Genomic DNA, 14,892 nt, shown 5'->3' on the forward strand with positions numbered 1-14,892 from the left:
TGACGGTGACTCTGAGGATTAGTGTGATTTGTAATCAGAGGGACAGGGTCAGGCCCTGGCTGTCATTTCTCTGAACTCAGAACCCTGAATGGGAGCCTACATAGTCAATGCAGCCATGTGGCTTCAGACACATTCCTTTCCTGCAGGAAAGGAACTGCTTGCCTTGTTTAATGTGGATCAATATGCTTTTAGATTGCTCTGAAGCTGAGCTGTAGGGTCATGCGGAAGAACAGAACCAAACTGGGCTTCTTCTATCGCTACATGCTAAGTTGCTTCAGTCGTGTCCAACTCTTTGTGACCCCATGGACTGTAACCTGCCAGGCTCCTCTGTCCATGGGATTTCCCAGGCAAGAGTACTGGAGTGGGTCGCCATTTCCTCCTCCAGGGGATCTTCCCGATCCAGGGATGGAACCCATGGGCTTTTATGTCTGCTGCATTGGCAGATAGGTCTTTACCATTAGCACCACCTGGGAAGCCCTATTCTATTGCTCGCTAATTCCTTTTAAGAGGGATTACTGAAGTCCTCCGAGTCCTCAGCCCTCAGGTAGCACAGACATGCTCTTCTACTTCACTCTTTCCTGTGGACAGGTGTGTTCCTACAGACAGGTATGTTTTAGTGCTGCAAATCAACACCTTGTCCTTCTCGTGTGTCTTCTGATAGTGTGAACCCTGATCAGGAAACCCTGGCTCATCTTGGAAGCATGATGGAAATACCTGGGATTCTGTGCTATAGAGTTTTAGGTGTGGAAGAACTATTCTCGAATTAGGCCAGGTGTGAACTTGTAGAGTCCAGTTGGATTGTGGTGACTCTTGTTTAATGGATGCCTTCACCAGTTAATTCACAGTACCAGCTGAAGGGAAGTCAGGTACACAGGCTCCTCACAGGCTCTGACCTTGTTTATAAGAGCAGAAATGTTTTTGGGTAAAAAGCCTTAGGGATACGGTGGGAACCTCCATGTGGACTCAGCTGCATTGTGAGCAAAATTGCCCACACCACTGCCTGCATTGGCTCAACCAGCATTTTGCAGGGAGGACAGATTCTCAGCCTCCCCCACTTTAAAAAAAAAAATTTAAAAAAAACATCATTTAGCTATGCTGCAGGGCATGTAGGATCTTAGTTCCCCAATCAGGGATTGAACCCAGGCCCCCTGCATTGGAAGGATGAAATCTCAACCAGTGGGCCACCAGGGACGTCCCCCAGGCTCCCTTATCTTGTTTTGTCTTCCACCAGGAATGAGTATGTGCTCATTTTTCTCCTTTCATCCTAACAAAGTCACATTTAGCAAATAAAGCTTCTTTCCCGGGACATTTGCTTTTAGATTCTATTTTATTTTTCTCTTCTCTCAATTCTCCACTCCAGGTGGCCAAGCAGGCTGCCCTTCGCTCCTTTAGCTGTGGGAGGGTCTGTCACTTCTGGAGCTACTGCTTCTGGCCACCGTAGGCTTTCCCTGGTCGTTAAAACTGACGCAGGAAGCCACCTGCATGGCAGCAAAGAGCAAGGCGTCTGGGCTCAAACCTGCCCCCTTCCACAGTGCCACCTCCTCCTTGAGGTGCCCAGAGCAAGCTCCCCTCCTGCTTGTATCACTCCACGCCTCTCCTGCCTCTTCCCTCTCTGTATCCAGCCCCCAGCCACTCCCAAGGCACCCCAGCCCCACTCCCAAGATGTTTGCATCCAAGGAAGGTGAAGAGCAGGAGAGAGGAGAACGAAGAACTGCTTCTCCCTGATATGCATCTCATGTACCCATTAATAAGCAACACACTCTGCTTCACAAGCACATAAGCTAACCTTAACCCTGGCCATAGCTAACTACCGCTTTGAGGAGCAGAATTCTTTTTACTTGAAAGAAGAATGGAAACAGCAGGATTGGCGCAGTACCTGATCGACTCTGGCATGAAGTGCTTCACAGGTTGCAGGGGAGAAGACGGGAGCTGAATTCCTTACAGAGTGAAGGCTGAAGGAAATGATCAGGGAGGCTTATATGCCTTAAGCAAGCGTCCCCAGGGGCCGGTCGTCAGCGACTCTAGCAAGCTCATGCCTCATTCTTTGGCCTTTTGTGCCGCCTCTAAGGTTCTGATGCGTCCACCAGGCAAACACACTCGACAAACAACCCTGAAGCAGAGTCAGGAAGTAAAGTCAGTGGCTGCCCCGTGTCTCTGAGTGATGAGAGGGGGGTGTGGCAGGAAAGGAGGCTTCAGAGTCTTGACATTTAGTGACAAAGTCTGAAAAAGTTTGCCTCTCCTCTCTCGGCTGCCTCAAGCCACACAGTGGTGGTTTTCCTTGTACCAGGCATGTTGTCATTCAGGTATATAATTACACATGCACACATCCCCAAACAAGAAAGTTCAATCCCTTTAGGATTTCCTCCATGCAAGGGCAGAGAGAGAGTGGAAGGAGCCGGCAGCCCTGCTTTTCTTGGCTCTTCTGGACGGTGGGCGTGGGAAGCCTGGGGTCTCGCTCTGTCTCTTTCCCCCTCAAACACCGGCTGCCTGCACTGGCTCTAAGTGTCAGGAGAGGAAATAGGGGAAAGGAGCATTTTCTGGAAAATGACCACAACGGTTGACTGGGGGAGGAGGGATGAGAGGGCGGGAGGACTTTTTAAAGTTATGTTTTCCTTAAGCCACCAGAATCACAAAATCCAGCTAAGTCTACTTCTAGGAAACCCCCAAATGACTTGGGCATTTATTTAACTCAATGAGAACCTGTCAGGCCCATTATTTCATTAGTATTTCTGAGACACCACTACCGGGGATTTGGTGAAACTCTTCTACCTTCTAGACTTTTAAAGAGACTTGTCATACGACCTCTGGGTCACTCCCTGCCTGGCCATTTATTATATTTATCACTAGGGAAGAAGGAAAACTGCTACAGAATAAAACCCAGAACAAGAACAGCACCAAGGGGAGCTGTGTGCAAGGTAAGTGCTTAGTTGTTCAACCGGAAATCTCCTAAATTTTCATAAAATGATGGCATCTGAATATGCATGATGATTGCATTTGACTCTTCTCTTTTGATTTTTAGGGCAATTTTGTGAAAGAATTGATCACCTAAGGCTGTTGCTGATTGTTCCATATTTGTTTAAACATTTATGAGAGAAGGCAGAATGGAATAGGATCTAGGATTAACTGTGTGTGTGTCAGTGTGATTTTGAGAATCTCAAAAAAAGAACTTCAAGAATCATTTGTCACTTTTTTTTTTAAATCCTTCCTATAGGTTAAAAAAAAGATTAAGATATTTTCTGATAAGAAGAATTCAGTCTGAAGGTTTGAGTTGAATTTGAAGGACCAAATTTTGGTCCTTGGTTTTACTGAGTGGAACACTGCATTTGTTGTAAGCTTCCTAACCTGTGACTTAAAGAACTCATGAGGTCAAGAGACATCTATTGAACAACATGTCCTTATTTCCTTTGGGCAACTAAATGCGGAAGTGGAGAGAGGAGATAAAAAACCAGATTCACAGGAACAGTATGGAAATTGCACCCAGTATAACATTGATTAGCCGACAGCAGTCTAGACGCCCATGAAATTACACACGGATTATAAAACACATTAGCCATGGGTTGTGAACCAAGTTCCTAATGTTTCCATAGTCAGAACTGTTTACATTCCTCATACCTACCATGGAAAACTTACATAACTATTTTCTCGTAAGGATAGGTAAAAGATTTTAAAATATTCTGGAGAGGTTTCCCCTTACACCAACTTAAACTGATTTCTCCACCGACAAAGGAAAATAACTACCAAAGAACGACGCAAAACAAAACAAAACACTATATAATCACTGAAAATCCATAACAAACTTGCTCTCACAGACACTAGAAGGGGGAAAAAAAAAACCTTGCAAAGAGAGTAAGCCTTCTCCCTCCATCTAGAGCGCTTCTACCCACAGTATACAAGATAACATCTGGATATTGTTTTACGGGCATGAATAAAGCCTTTTTTTTTTTAGCCCCATCATTAAGTAAAAACCTGTTTTCCACAGCAAACAGCACTTGTAAATTCCCTCAGATAAGTTTGGACGTCTTGAATGATTTCAGTCAGTTTCAACAGAGTCATACTTTTTTCATTACCTTTCGAAGGAAAGTTGTTGTGTTTTTTTTTCAGAAATTCCTTCAGGGTGCAGCACGCTCCAGTAATGACCAACAAGCTTGCAACTCTTACCTGCAAGGACGGGTGAACGCAGATGCCTGGCTAGATGTGGACTTAGGACAAGGCCAGGGAAGGGACCGTCCACGCCGGCTGCCTGGGGAAGGCTGGGTCCTGAGGTGTGCTCCAAAGCAAGAAAGCTCTCTTCGCTGTTCACTGTCAGTCAAAAACAAGTTGGTGCAAGTTGGAGTAGGATTTACCTGAAGGAGCTGAAGAGAGGGAGAAGGAGACTGGGGGAGATTGGGCGAAGGGAGGGAGGGACGGGCAAGGACGGAGGGAGGGAGGGAAGGAGAGAAAAGTGAGAGAGAGAGAGAGAGAGAGAGAGAGAGAGAGAGAGGGGAATCTGAGAAAGGAGGCCATGATGTCAGCAGTGTGTCTTAAGGGGATCTACAGACCAGCAAGGTTCTGAGGGCCACCCAGTCCTGCATCCTCCAGACACCTGCGTGAAAGAAGGCCAATGCCCTCTTAAAGGAGGCCGGTTAATCTTTAAGAAACTCTGGCCCCTCTTATCAAAGCCCTTGCAAAGGTCCCTTTGCAGAAATAAACTATAAATAAATAACCGGGTTATCTTTTCTCACAAGCTCTCCTTCACTCCTGTTCTCCCCTCCTCTCCCCTCTTTCCTCTCCAGGTGAAGAGTAACAAAATCCTCTCTCCTTGGAAAATCGGAATGAACCCATATAGACACATGCAAGCATCAAATACGTTGCTGCTGTTCAGTCTCCCAGGTGTGTCTGCCTTTTTGAGACCCCACGGGCTGCAGCATGCCAGGCCTCCCTGTCCCTCACCATCGCCCAGAGTTTACCCAAGTTCAAGTCCGCCGTATCGGTGATGCCGTCCAGCCACCTCATCCTCTCACGCCCTCAGTCTTTATCAGGCATTCATATATGCAAGTGTGGCAGAGGGACACTGTGTTTCCAACTCAGCCCCTCTTACGGCCGTATTGATTTGTTCCTATAGCCTTTGTTTTCCTTGATCAAAAAGCATAAAAGTGGATAGACACGGGTAAAACCAATTTCTTTCACAGCGTGGAAGTTGTACTTGAAGTTCAGTGTTGGAACTGGCCAGCATCAGTCCACAGGGTTTCGCACTTCTGTGAGAAACAGTCAGAACTCCATCCTTGAAGCCAGGGTCTAAGGGGTGATCTCTCAGCCTCTGGCAATGGAAGCAGTGGGCTTCTTCCTGGAATGTATTAGTGTGTCCTTCCTACCCCACCAGTTTCTGGTAGTCATCACACCTAGGGAGACCAGTCCGTGGTTCTTGTCAGTTACCCCCATCCTGTGACCCGAGTGCATGCTAAGTCACTGCAGTCATGTCAGACTCTTTGTGATCCTATGGACTGTAGCCCACCAGGCTTTTCTGCCCTGTGGACCCTGGTAAATCCTAAGGGATAAGATTCCCACAGGCACTTTCCCCAGTGAGATTCCCCGATGCTGGTCCAGACGCAACACCGGGTGGGATGCAAAGACTGTCACCATGGAGACACTGATACGCTCACACAGTCCCCTACCCCAGAACCTGGGCAGAGCCCAGGGCCCTGCAGCTGCTTCACATCAGAGACACCAGGGAGTGACTTGATTTGATGAAAAAAAGTGATGTGTTAACTTTTCCTGAGTTTTGGGTTCCAGGCTCCTGTGCATCCCCTCTCCTTGATCCTGGGTTCAGCTGTTGCTGTTTAGGGATCTTGAACTCAATGAAGGCAGGAAAGGGTGAGGAGTTATTCTGCTTTGGGGGAAAGGTCCGAGACCTGCCCCTTTCTCCTACTTTTCCCCTTGATTCTGAGCCAAGGCATAATCATTCCCTGATCACTTCCCCAGAGGGAACAAGCATCTGCCTCCATCCTTGGGTCCTCTTCTTTCTCATGAAGCAAAGCTTTCCTCTTCAATCAGAAGAGTATGTGCCCCCCCCTCCCCGCCCCAAGAAAAGACCCTGGGCTCCAGGGGTTCAGGACTTGAGACAATGAAGAAGCCACATAAGGTCCAGACCTCTTCCTGAGTTTTGGGTTCCAGGCTCCTGTGCATCCCCTCTCCTTGATCCTGGGTTCAGCTGTTGCTGTTTAGGGATCTTGAACTCTGAAGGCAGGAAAGGGTGAGGAGTTATTCAGGTCCACCTGGTCTTCCTCCAGGTGGGTAGACTCAGATAGACCTCCCAGGAGGTTGGATATAAAAGCCCCCTAATAAAATAGGTAAACTCAAAGATGAAGAAGAACGAGCAAGGGAAAAATGCAGCCTTTAAGACCTGACTGTATCCCTCCTGAGGGTCTGCATGAGCTGTCCCTTCTGTCTGCAGTCTTTTCCTTCAGGTCTTCGTCTGCTGGCTGGACCCCTCAGCAGGGTCCAGGTTTAGCCCACATGGTACCATTTCATTCCCTCTCACTTTGTATGTCATTTAGCATGGTCTAAACTGATAAGTTACATGAATCCTCATGTTTTATCAATTACCGTCTGTGCTTCACTGCAGAACTCGATCACACCTGTCTGGTTCCCCACAAGTTTCTGGAGGGATGCCTGACACATCATAGCCCCTCAGAAAATTAATTCTCAGGTAGATCTATGAAAGATTATAAATGGATGGTCTGTTTGTTACAAATGAACTTTAATTCTTATTATTTTAATGCATATTTCCAGTCTCAGCTCTTATTAGTAAACTAATATGTGACTGTTCTTTCTCAGCTCATAGGGCTTCCCTGGTGGCTCAGATAGTAAACAATTCACCTGCAATGAGGAGACCTCGGTTCCATCCCTGGGTCAGGAAGATCCCCTGGAGAAGGGAATGGCAACCCACTCCAGTATTCTTGCCTGGAGACTCCCATGGACAGAGGAGCCTAGAGGGCTACAGTCCACGGGGTCACAAAAGAGTCAGACACGACTGAGAGGCTGACACTAACACGTCTCGGCTTACAAAGCTCTTCAGAAATGTGATTAACTGGATGCTCAGAGCCAAAAGGCATAATTAGTTGCACCTTAGGGTTGATGAAGTGGAAGCCAGAGACAGCGAGTGATTTTCTCAAAGCCTCAGAGCTAGAAAGAAGTGGGTTGAGTCTCAACACAGCTCTTCTCATGCTCAGCGCATGCATTTTTCATTAGGCTACATTTTTCCCAAGTTAGTCTACCGTGGGCATAGAGGTACACGTGTAGATTCCTTTGAGTATCAAGTAATACACTGCACAAATTTAATCACAGGCTAATACTCTGGCAAGTGTTAGTTCTTGCAGGACCATACACAGTAGAGATTGGATTCATTCAGTCAGTCTTTAAAAATGATGAAAGAAGAAAATGAGTAAAAAGAGGATGAACACACGAAGTAACTTAAATTTTAAGGCAATATTTTTCACTTTGGTGATGTTAACCTGTTTTTTTTTTTTTTTCCATTTGGGGAAATATCACTAATCAGATGATGTTGCAGATCTGATAGAATTCACAAGAGAAGGTGAGGCATCATAAAGGCATGATTAAAGAGCTGACAGGTGAGAACGAAAATTCTAGAATCAGCATCCATGAGATTTCTGTCACAGGGGACAGACTTTATTATGCATGTTTTAATAAGTGGATAATCTAAGCATTTCTGGAAATTTCTGAGGGTAAATGGGGGAATGGGGCTTACGTGGTAGCTCAGAGGTAAAGAATCCACCTGCCATGCAGGAGACACTGGAGACATGGGTTCAATCCTTGGGTGGGGAAGATCCCCTGGAGGAGGGCAAGGAACCCCACTCCAGTATTCTAGCCTGGAGAATCCCATGGACAGAGGAGCCTGGCGGGCTACAGTCCATGGGGTTGCAAAGCGTTGGACACGAATGAAGCGACTGAGCATGCATGCAAATGAGGGGACCAGGGCAAATCACTAGTCTTGACAAAATATGTTTTTTGTCACCTCAGCTCCCTCTCATCCAGTGAACAAATGTTTTTACACAGTCAGGTTCTACGGAGTGGATTCTGCAATCTACCTTTTGAGATTTCGTCAAAGAACACAGCTAATTTGTAATGGAAGATGGTCGATGCTATTGATCCTTTAGCCTAAAATAAAAAATAACGTGAGTGACTCTTCAGCAAGTCATCTGTCTTCTCTCTTTCTTTCTTTCTTCTCACTTCACCGAAAGCAAGACTCTTATGTTGTCCAGTTTGAAAAGAATATACATCTAGAGTCTGGACTTTTATCTAAAGTTCTAAAGGGATGTCTGAAAACTGGGCAAAAAAAAAAAAAACAAAAACAAAAAACTCACTAGAACCAGCTTTTTTAAGAGAACCATTTCCCAAAAATAATTTTCTAAAAAGGAAAAAAAAAAAAAAAGCCTGTAGTGCTTCCAATTTTCATCTTGGCTTGAATCGAGACATTAAAAACCTTGTAGTGTGATGAGAGGAAAAAACATACATTTTACCTTTGACTAAATCTATTTCAGTTGAGTTAGATATGGAACTATTTATGGAGGACTATGTGAGTTTTTGAAACTTCTGGAAACCTCCTATGGTGCCGCCCACTTAAAGCACCCTCCACAGCCTAGGTGGGATTTCGGTGGCCGCCTCCAGTTTGCACCCGCAATCCCCATGACAGGTTGGCGGAAAGTCCCCTCGGAAGGAGGGTGCTGTGGAGGGTGGAGGGGCCCATATACAGCATTTCAGGACACTGCAGGCCAGAGGCAGGGTCCCACTTGCCTTTCACCTTTCCAGCGAGAAGCTTCCCTTAGAAAACCATCAGTTGGAATTCTGTCTCGAAGAAGATGCTCCAGAAGCAGATGTTGAGACACCATTACACATGCAATTTATTAAAGCATGATTTCTCCGAGGAAGCCAGGGAGTGGGGGAAGCCAACTGGGGGAAAGGAAGAAGTCACGTGACACTGAGATTTCAGGCCACAGCCAATTCCCTGCCTGATTTTGGAGGGAGTTCTGGAGTGAAGGTAGCATCTTAGGAAAAGGTACTTACTGGGTACTGGGTGATTAGGTAACAGGGCTTTCATGCTCTTGTCCCAATCAGCCTTTGCTAAGAATAAGAGTGCCAGGCTATGCAAGCTCCCAAGAGCTCTGGAATCCTGCATCTGCCAAGAAAAGGCTCCCGGGGCCCAAGGGGAGGCTCGGGGAGATGGCAGCAGGCACTCCAGGCCAAGGGGATGTGGGAAGACCACCACATTGGCCAAAGTCATGAATCCTGTGATTCTGGAATGATTCCCTTCCGTTGGCACAGCACCATCCCCTTATCTCGGCTCCCTCACTCCGAAAGCCTCTTCTGCCCCCTCCATGACAGCAGGTTTCTGACCAAAACAAAATTAGGGAATCTCAGCACTAACTCTGGAATTTGATTTAGATGCACATAGCCTTGCTGTGCTGATGGTCAGTTGTTCAAAGTGCCGGGAAGTCCACAGCATAGCCTTCTGTTACTAATAGAACCCACTGTGATGGATGTCACATCAATTTAATTTGATTAATAGCTAAGATGAATGCCTTGTTTTTGCCACTCTCTTCCTAGATGGTTCAGATGGTAAAGAATCTGCCTGCAATGCAGGAGACCTGAGTTCGATCCTTGGGTTGGGAAGATCCCCTGGAGAAGGGAAAGGCTACCCACTCCAGTATCCTTGCCTGGAAAATCCCAAGGACACAGGAGTCTGGTGGGCTACAGTCCATGGGGTTTCAAAGAGTCAGACATGACTCAGTGACTAACACTTTAACCACCCTGGCATAAATTACAGTTCAGCAGAAAGATGGGCAAATAGCTGACTATAATGCAATGTCGTAAGTGTGTATGGTCAAAATATTCCCATAGGAAGGGCAGTGAATTCTGACTGGGAGTTCTAAGATGGGCTTTCAGAAGAGGGGACAGATTCAACTGACAAGATTTCCATAGGTGGAGTCAGAGAAGAGTTGTACACTTTCCAAGAGAAAGAAACAGAACAAATAATGGTGAAGAGTAAGGAGCCAAGAAATCTGAACTCTGGGTCAGTTGAACAATGGTGGAGCCTGATGTTACAGCTTTACCCTTAGACAGCACAAATCCAGAAAAATGGTTTAAGCACAGAACCATTATGGGTGTTTCATTAAGCATGAAATAATACAGGTTAAATTAGTATGGCCACATGGGACCAAAAGTTGCTCTTTTCTTAATAATATCAGATGAAAAGTACTCACATTTTATTTATTAACATTCTGTTCAGTTCAGTTCAGTCTCTCAGTCGTGTCTGATTCTTTGTGACCCCATGGACTGCAGCACGCCAGGCCTCCCTGTCCATTACCAACCAACGATCCAACCATCTCGTCCTCTGTCGTCTCCTTCTCCTCCTGCCTTCAATCTTTCCCAGCATCAGGGTCCTTTCCAGTGAGTCAGTTCTTTGCATCAAGTGGGCAAAGTACTGGAGTTTCAGCTTCAGTATCAGTCCTTCCAATGAACACCCAGGACTGATCTCCTTTAGGATGGACTGGTTGGATCTCCTTGCAGTCCAAGGGACTCTCAAGAGTCTTCTCCAACACCACAGTTTAAAAGCATCAGTTCTTCAGTGCTCAGCTTTCTTTACAGTCTAACTCTCACATCCATACGTGACTACTGGAAAAACCATAGTCTTGACTAGACGAACTTTGTTGGCAAAGTGATGTCTCTGCTTTTGAATATGCTGTCTAGGTTGGTCCTAACTTCCCTTCCAAGGAGTAAGTGTCTTTTAATTTCATGGCTGCAGTCACCATCTGCAGTGATTTTGGAGCCCAAAAACATAAAGTCTGCCACTGTTTCCACAGTTTCCCCATCTATTTGCCATGAAGTGATGGGACGGGATGCCATGATCTTAGTTTTCTGAATGTTGAGTTTTAAGCCGACTTTTTCACTGTCCTCTTTCACTTTCATCATGAGGCTCTTTAGTTCTTCTTCACTTTCTGCTATAACATTAACAGTACTAACATGCAGTTCAGTTCAGTTGCTCAGTCATGTCCGACTCTTTGCGACTCCATGAACCGCAGCACGCCAGGCCTCCCTGTGCATCACCAATTCCCAGAGTTTACCCAAACCCATGTCCATTGAGTCGGTGATGCCATCCAACCATCTCATCCTCTGTCGTCCCCTTCTCCTCCTGCCCTCAATCTTTCCCAGCATCAGGGTTTATGCTGCTGCTGCTACTGCTGCTAAGTCACTTCAGTCATGTCCAACCCTATGTGACCCCATGGACGGCAGCCCACCAGGCTCCCCCGTCCCTTGGATTCTCCAGGCAAGAACACTGGAGTGGGTTGCCATTTCCTTCTCCAATGTATGAAAGTGAAAGTGAAAGTGAGGTCGCTCAGTCGTGTCCTACTCTTAGCGACCCCATGGACTGTAGCCCACCAGGCTCCTCTGTCCATGGGATTCTCCAGGCAAGAGTACTAGATTGGGGTCCCATTGCCTTCTCCAATCAGGGTCTATAGCACTTTGTAAATAGTATTCATTTTTGAATGGAAGAATCAAAATGTGTTCTCTCTTATTTCTATCTTCCAATCAGACTTTTAAGTCACTGAACAGAAATTTCAAATTTCATCAAGGAAAATTTCACTTCTTTTCATCAAGGCAACTCACCAGTTCTCCTTGCCACTCCCATACATATAAGTGGCTCCTCTCTTCCTCTGGCAGCCTTGCCTCCTGCACTCAACAACTTTTTCCCACTCAGCTTCTCCTCTGCTGGGCTTGGCTCTGAGAGAAATGGAAACTTTCACTAAGGGCTGTGTTGCAGAAAGCAAGGAGAAAGAAGAATCACAAAGGCTTGGTTAAACCTTGAAGGAGCCTAGAAATACCCCTGTCCAGTTTTGCAATGTTCCTAGTTAAGACAGTGACAAACAGAGAGTGACTTTCATAGCATCTACAGAGACTGGAACCCACGATTCAAGTTGAAATTTCACAGATTTTCATACACTGCACCATGCTCTGGTAAGCTAGTCCCTCCACTGACACGTGTATATTCATATCAAGTGCCAGAAACCTGTGTAAAAATTTGTATCTCACCCTCTGTTGTCCCCTTTTCCTCCTACCTTCAATCTTTCCCAGCAGCAGGGATTTTTCCAATGAGTCATTTCTCTGCATCAGGTGGCCAAAGTATTGAAGTTTCAGCTTCAGCATCAGTCCTTCCAATGAACACCCAGGACTGATCTCCTTTAGGATGGACTGGTTGGATCTCCTTGCAGCCCAAGGGACTCTCAAGAGTCTCCTCCAACACCACAGTTCAAAAGCATCAATTCTTCAGTGCTCAGCCTCCTTTATGGGTGAACTCTCACATCCATACATGACTACTGGAAAAACCATAGCTTTGACTACATGGACCTTTTTCAGCAGGTGATGTCTTTGCTTTTTAATATGCTATCTAGGTTTGTCATAGCTTTTCTTCCAAGGAGCAAGTGTCTTCATTTTGTGGCTGCAGGCACCTTCCACAGTGATTTTGGAGCCCAAAAAAAGAAAGTCTGTCCCTGTTTCTATTTAAAAGCCTCGGGCATGGGAAGCCCTCCTAGTGGACACTGCACCAGATTAGGTAAGAAACAGAACAGTGTCCCCAGGAATTTAGCTCAGAGTGGAAGCAGGTGCTGGCCCCTGTCTCCAGGGCTGTCTGTCCTTCCTTTTGGTGCTTCCGTGGCTGATCACTGAGACACTTAGAACATTTGCGATGACTATGAGAACACTCCCAGGACCATTTCATTTTGCCTGGTGAGGATACTGATGGGTGCCAGCATTCACTGTCTCTCTGCGCCCGCCTCTCTTCACACGTCTCGTGGCCAAAACCCCATCCTTGATGGGTTCACTTCTTCCCCCTGTCAGTTTGCCCCAACCCAGGACTCAAAGGCCACTTAATATTTTTTCCTAACTGAAGGTTCAGATACCTAAGTGTGGTCCTCTGCTGTTACAATCATGGCCACAGATATTAAGTTTTAGGGCACTACTTAGGGTGAGGAACGGGGCTATTCTTTGAAAGACCTGAGAAGTTTTGAAGTTATCAACAACAAAGTCTGACTAGGAGCTTAAGAAACCAATTACTTTAAGTCACAGTGCTGAGTACATAAGGCCAAGTAACTGTTTTTCAAGGATCCTAATAGAGAATCTGGCCCTGTGGCTGAGCTGACTTTTAAAATTGTCCACAGCCCTTGTGACAAGGCCAGTTACTTCAGTTGGACTGAAGGAAGAACTCTGGAAAAGAACAGGAAAATCTCCCTCCCTGAATGGCTTAAAAGTGCATGTGATTGGGTCGTTTTTTGGTACTGAGCTGCATGAGTTATTTGTATATTTTGAAAATTAATCCTTTTCAGTTGCTTCATTTTGCAAAGCAACAGTAGAGACATCAGATCAGATCAGTCGCTCAGTTGTGTCCGACTCTTTGCGACCCCATGAATAGCAGCATGCCAGGCCTCCCTGTCCATCACCAACTCCCCATATACATAGACAAATATATGGGTGTCAAGTGGGAAAGAGGGGGTGGGATAAATTGGGAGAATGGGATTGACATTTGCACACTGTTAGGTGTAAAATAGGTAACTAATGAGCAGGTGGTGATTGAAGCCATGAAATAAAAGACGCTTACTCCATGGAAGGAAAGTTATAACTAACCTAGACAGCATATTAAAAAGCAGAGACATTACTTTGATAACAAAGGTCCATCTAGTCAAGGCTATGGTTTTTCCAATAGTCATGTATGGATGTAAGAGTTGGACTATAAAGAAAGCTGAATGCAGAAGAATTGATGCTTTTGAACTATGGTATTGGAGAAGACTCTTGAGAGTCTCTTGGACTGCAAGGAGATCCAACCAGTCCATCCTAAAGGAGATCAGTCCTGGGTGTTCATTGGAAGGACTGATGTTGAAACTGAAACTTCAACACTTTGGCCACCTGATGCAAAGAGCTGACTCATTGGAAAAGAGCCTGATGCTAGGAAAGATTGAGGGCAGGAGGAGAAGGGGATGACAGAGGATGAGATGGTTGGATGGCATCACCGACTCAATGGACATGGGTTTGGGTAGACTCCGGGAGTTGGTGCTAGACAGGGAGGACTGGTGTGCTGCAGTTCATGGGGTCACAAAGAGTTGGACACAACTGAGTGACTGAACTGAACTGAACTGAATAAGAACCTACCATGTAGCACAGGGAACTCTATTTAATGCTCTGTGTGTGTGTCAGCTGTGTGACTCTTTGCTCCTCTGTCTGTGGAATTCTCCAGGCAGGAATACTAGAGTGGGTAGTCTTTCCCTTCTCCAGGGGATCTTTCTGATCCAGGGATTGAACCCACGTGTCCTGCATTGCAGGCAGATTCTTTACCATCTGAGCCGCCAGGAAACCCCACTCAATGTTCTATGTTGACCTAAATGGGAATGAAATCCAAAAGGAGGGGAGATACATATATATCTGTGGAGGGGAGATACATATATATCTGTATGTACACACACAGATATATACATATACATACATATATATATACATCCATATGGCTGGTGAACTATACTATACTGCAGAAACTAAGACAACACTGTAAAATAACTATACTCCAATGAATGTCAAATGTAATCACTGTGGGTGCATTTGTTATATAACATTTGAACAATTAAATTGTAAGTCATTTCAGCTTATTGTGAGATATCGAGGGTAGTCCCTCTGCTGTGCAGTGGGTCCTTGTTGCTCGTCTGTTTTATATATGGTAGTTCGTATGTGCTAATCACAATTATAATCATAGAAAATGTAAAACAGAATCACTTTGCTGCATACCTGAAATTAACACAGTATTATAAATCAACTATACTTCAATTAAAAATAAGTCATTTTAGGATACAACAAAGT

At 45.5% G+C, this 14,892-nt stretch overlaps 1 long non-coding RNA gene across 1 annotated transcript; it reads left to right on the top strand.

Annotated features, from left to right (window-relative positions):
- Positions 1–2,355: 2,355 nt before the first annotated feature.
- Positions 2,356–4,366, top strand: LOC104984879. Its single transcript, XR_824805.1, has 3 exons — positions 2,356–2,429; positions 2,848–2,915; positions 4,102–4,366. It is a non-coding gene; the product is annotated as an uncharacterized LOC104984879 (long non-coding RNA).
- The last annotated feature ends 10,526 nt before the right edge of the window (positions 4,367–14,892 follow it).

The sequence above is a fragment of the Bison bison genome, unplaced genomic scaffold (genome assembly GCF_000754665.1).
Source record: "Bison bison bison isolate TAMUID 2011002044 unplaced genomic scaffold, Bison_UMD1.0 scf7180017864037, whole genome shotgun sequence".
In the NCBI taxonomy this organism is placed as follows: Eukaryota; Metazoa; Chordata; class Mammalia; order Artiodactyla; family Bovidae; genus Bison; species Bison bison.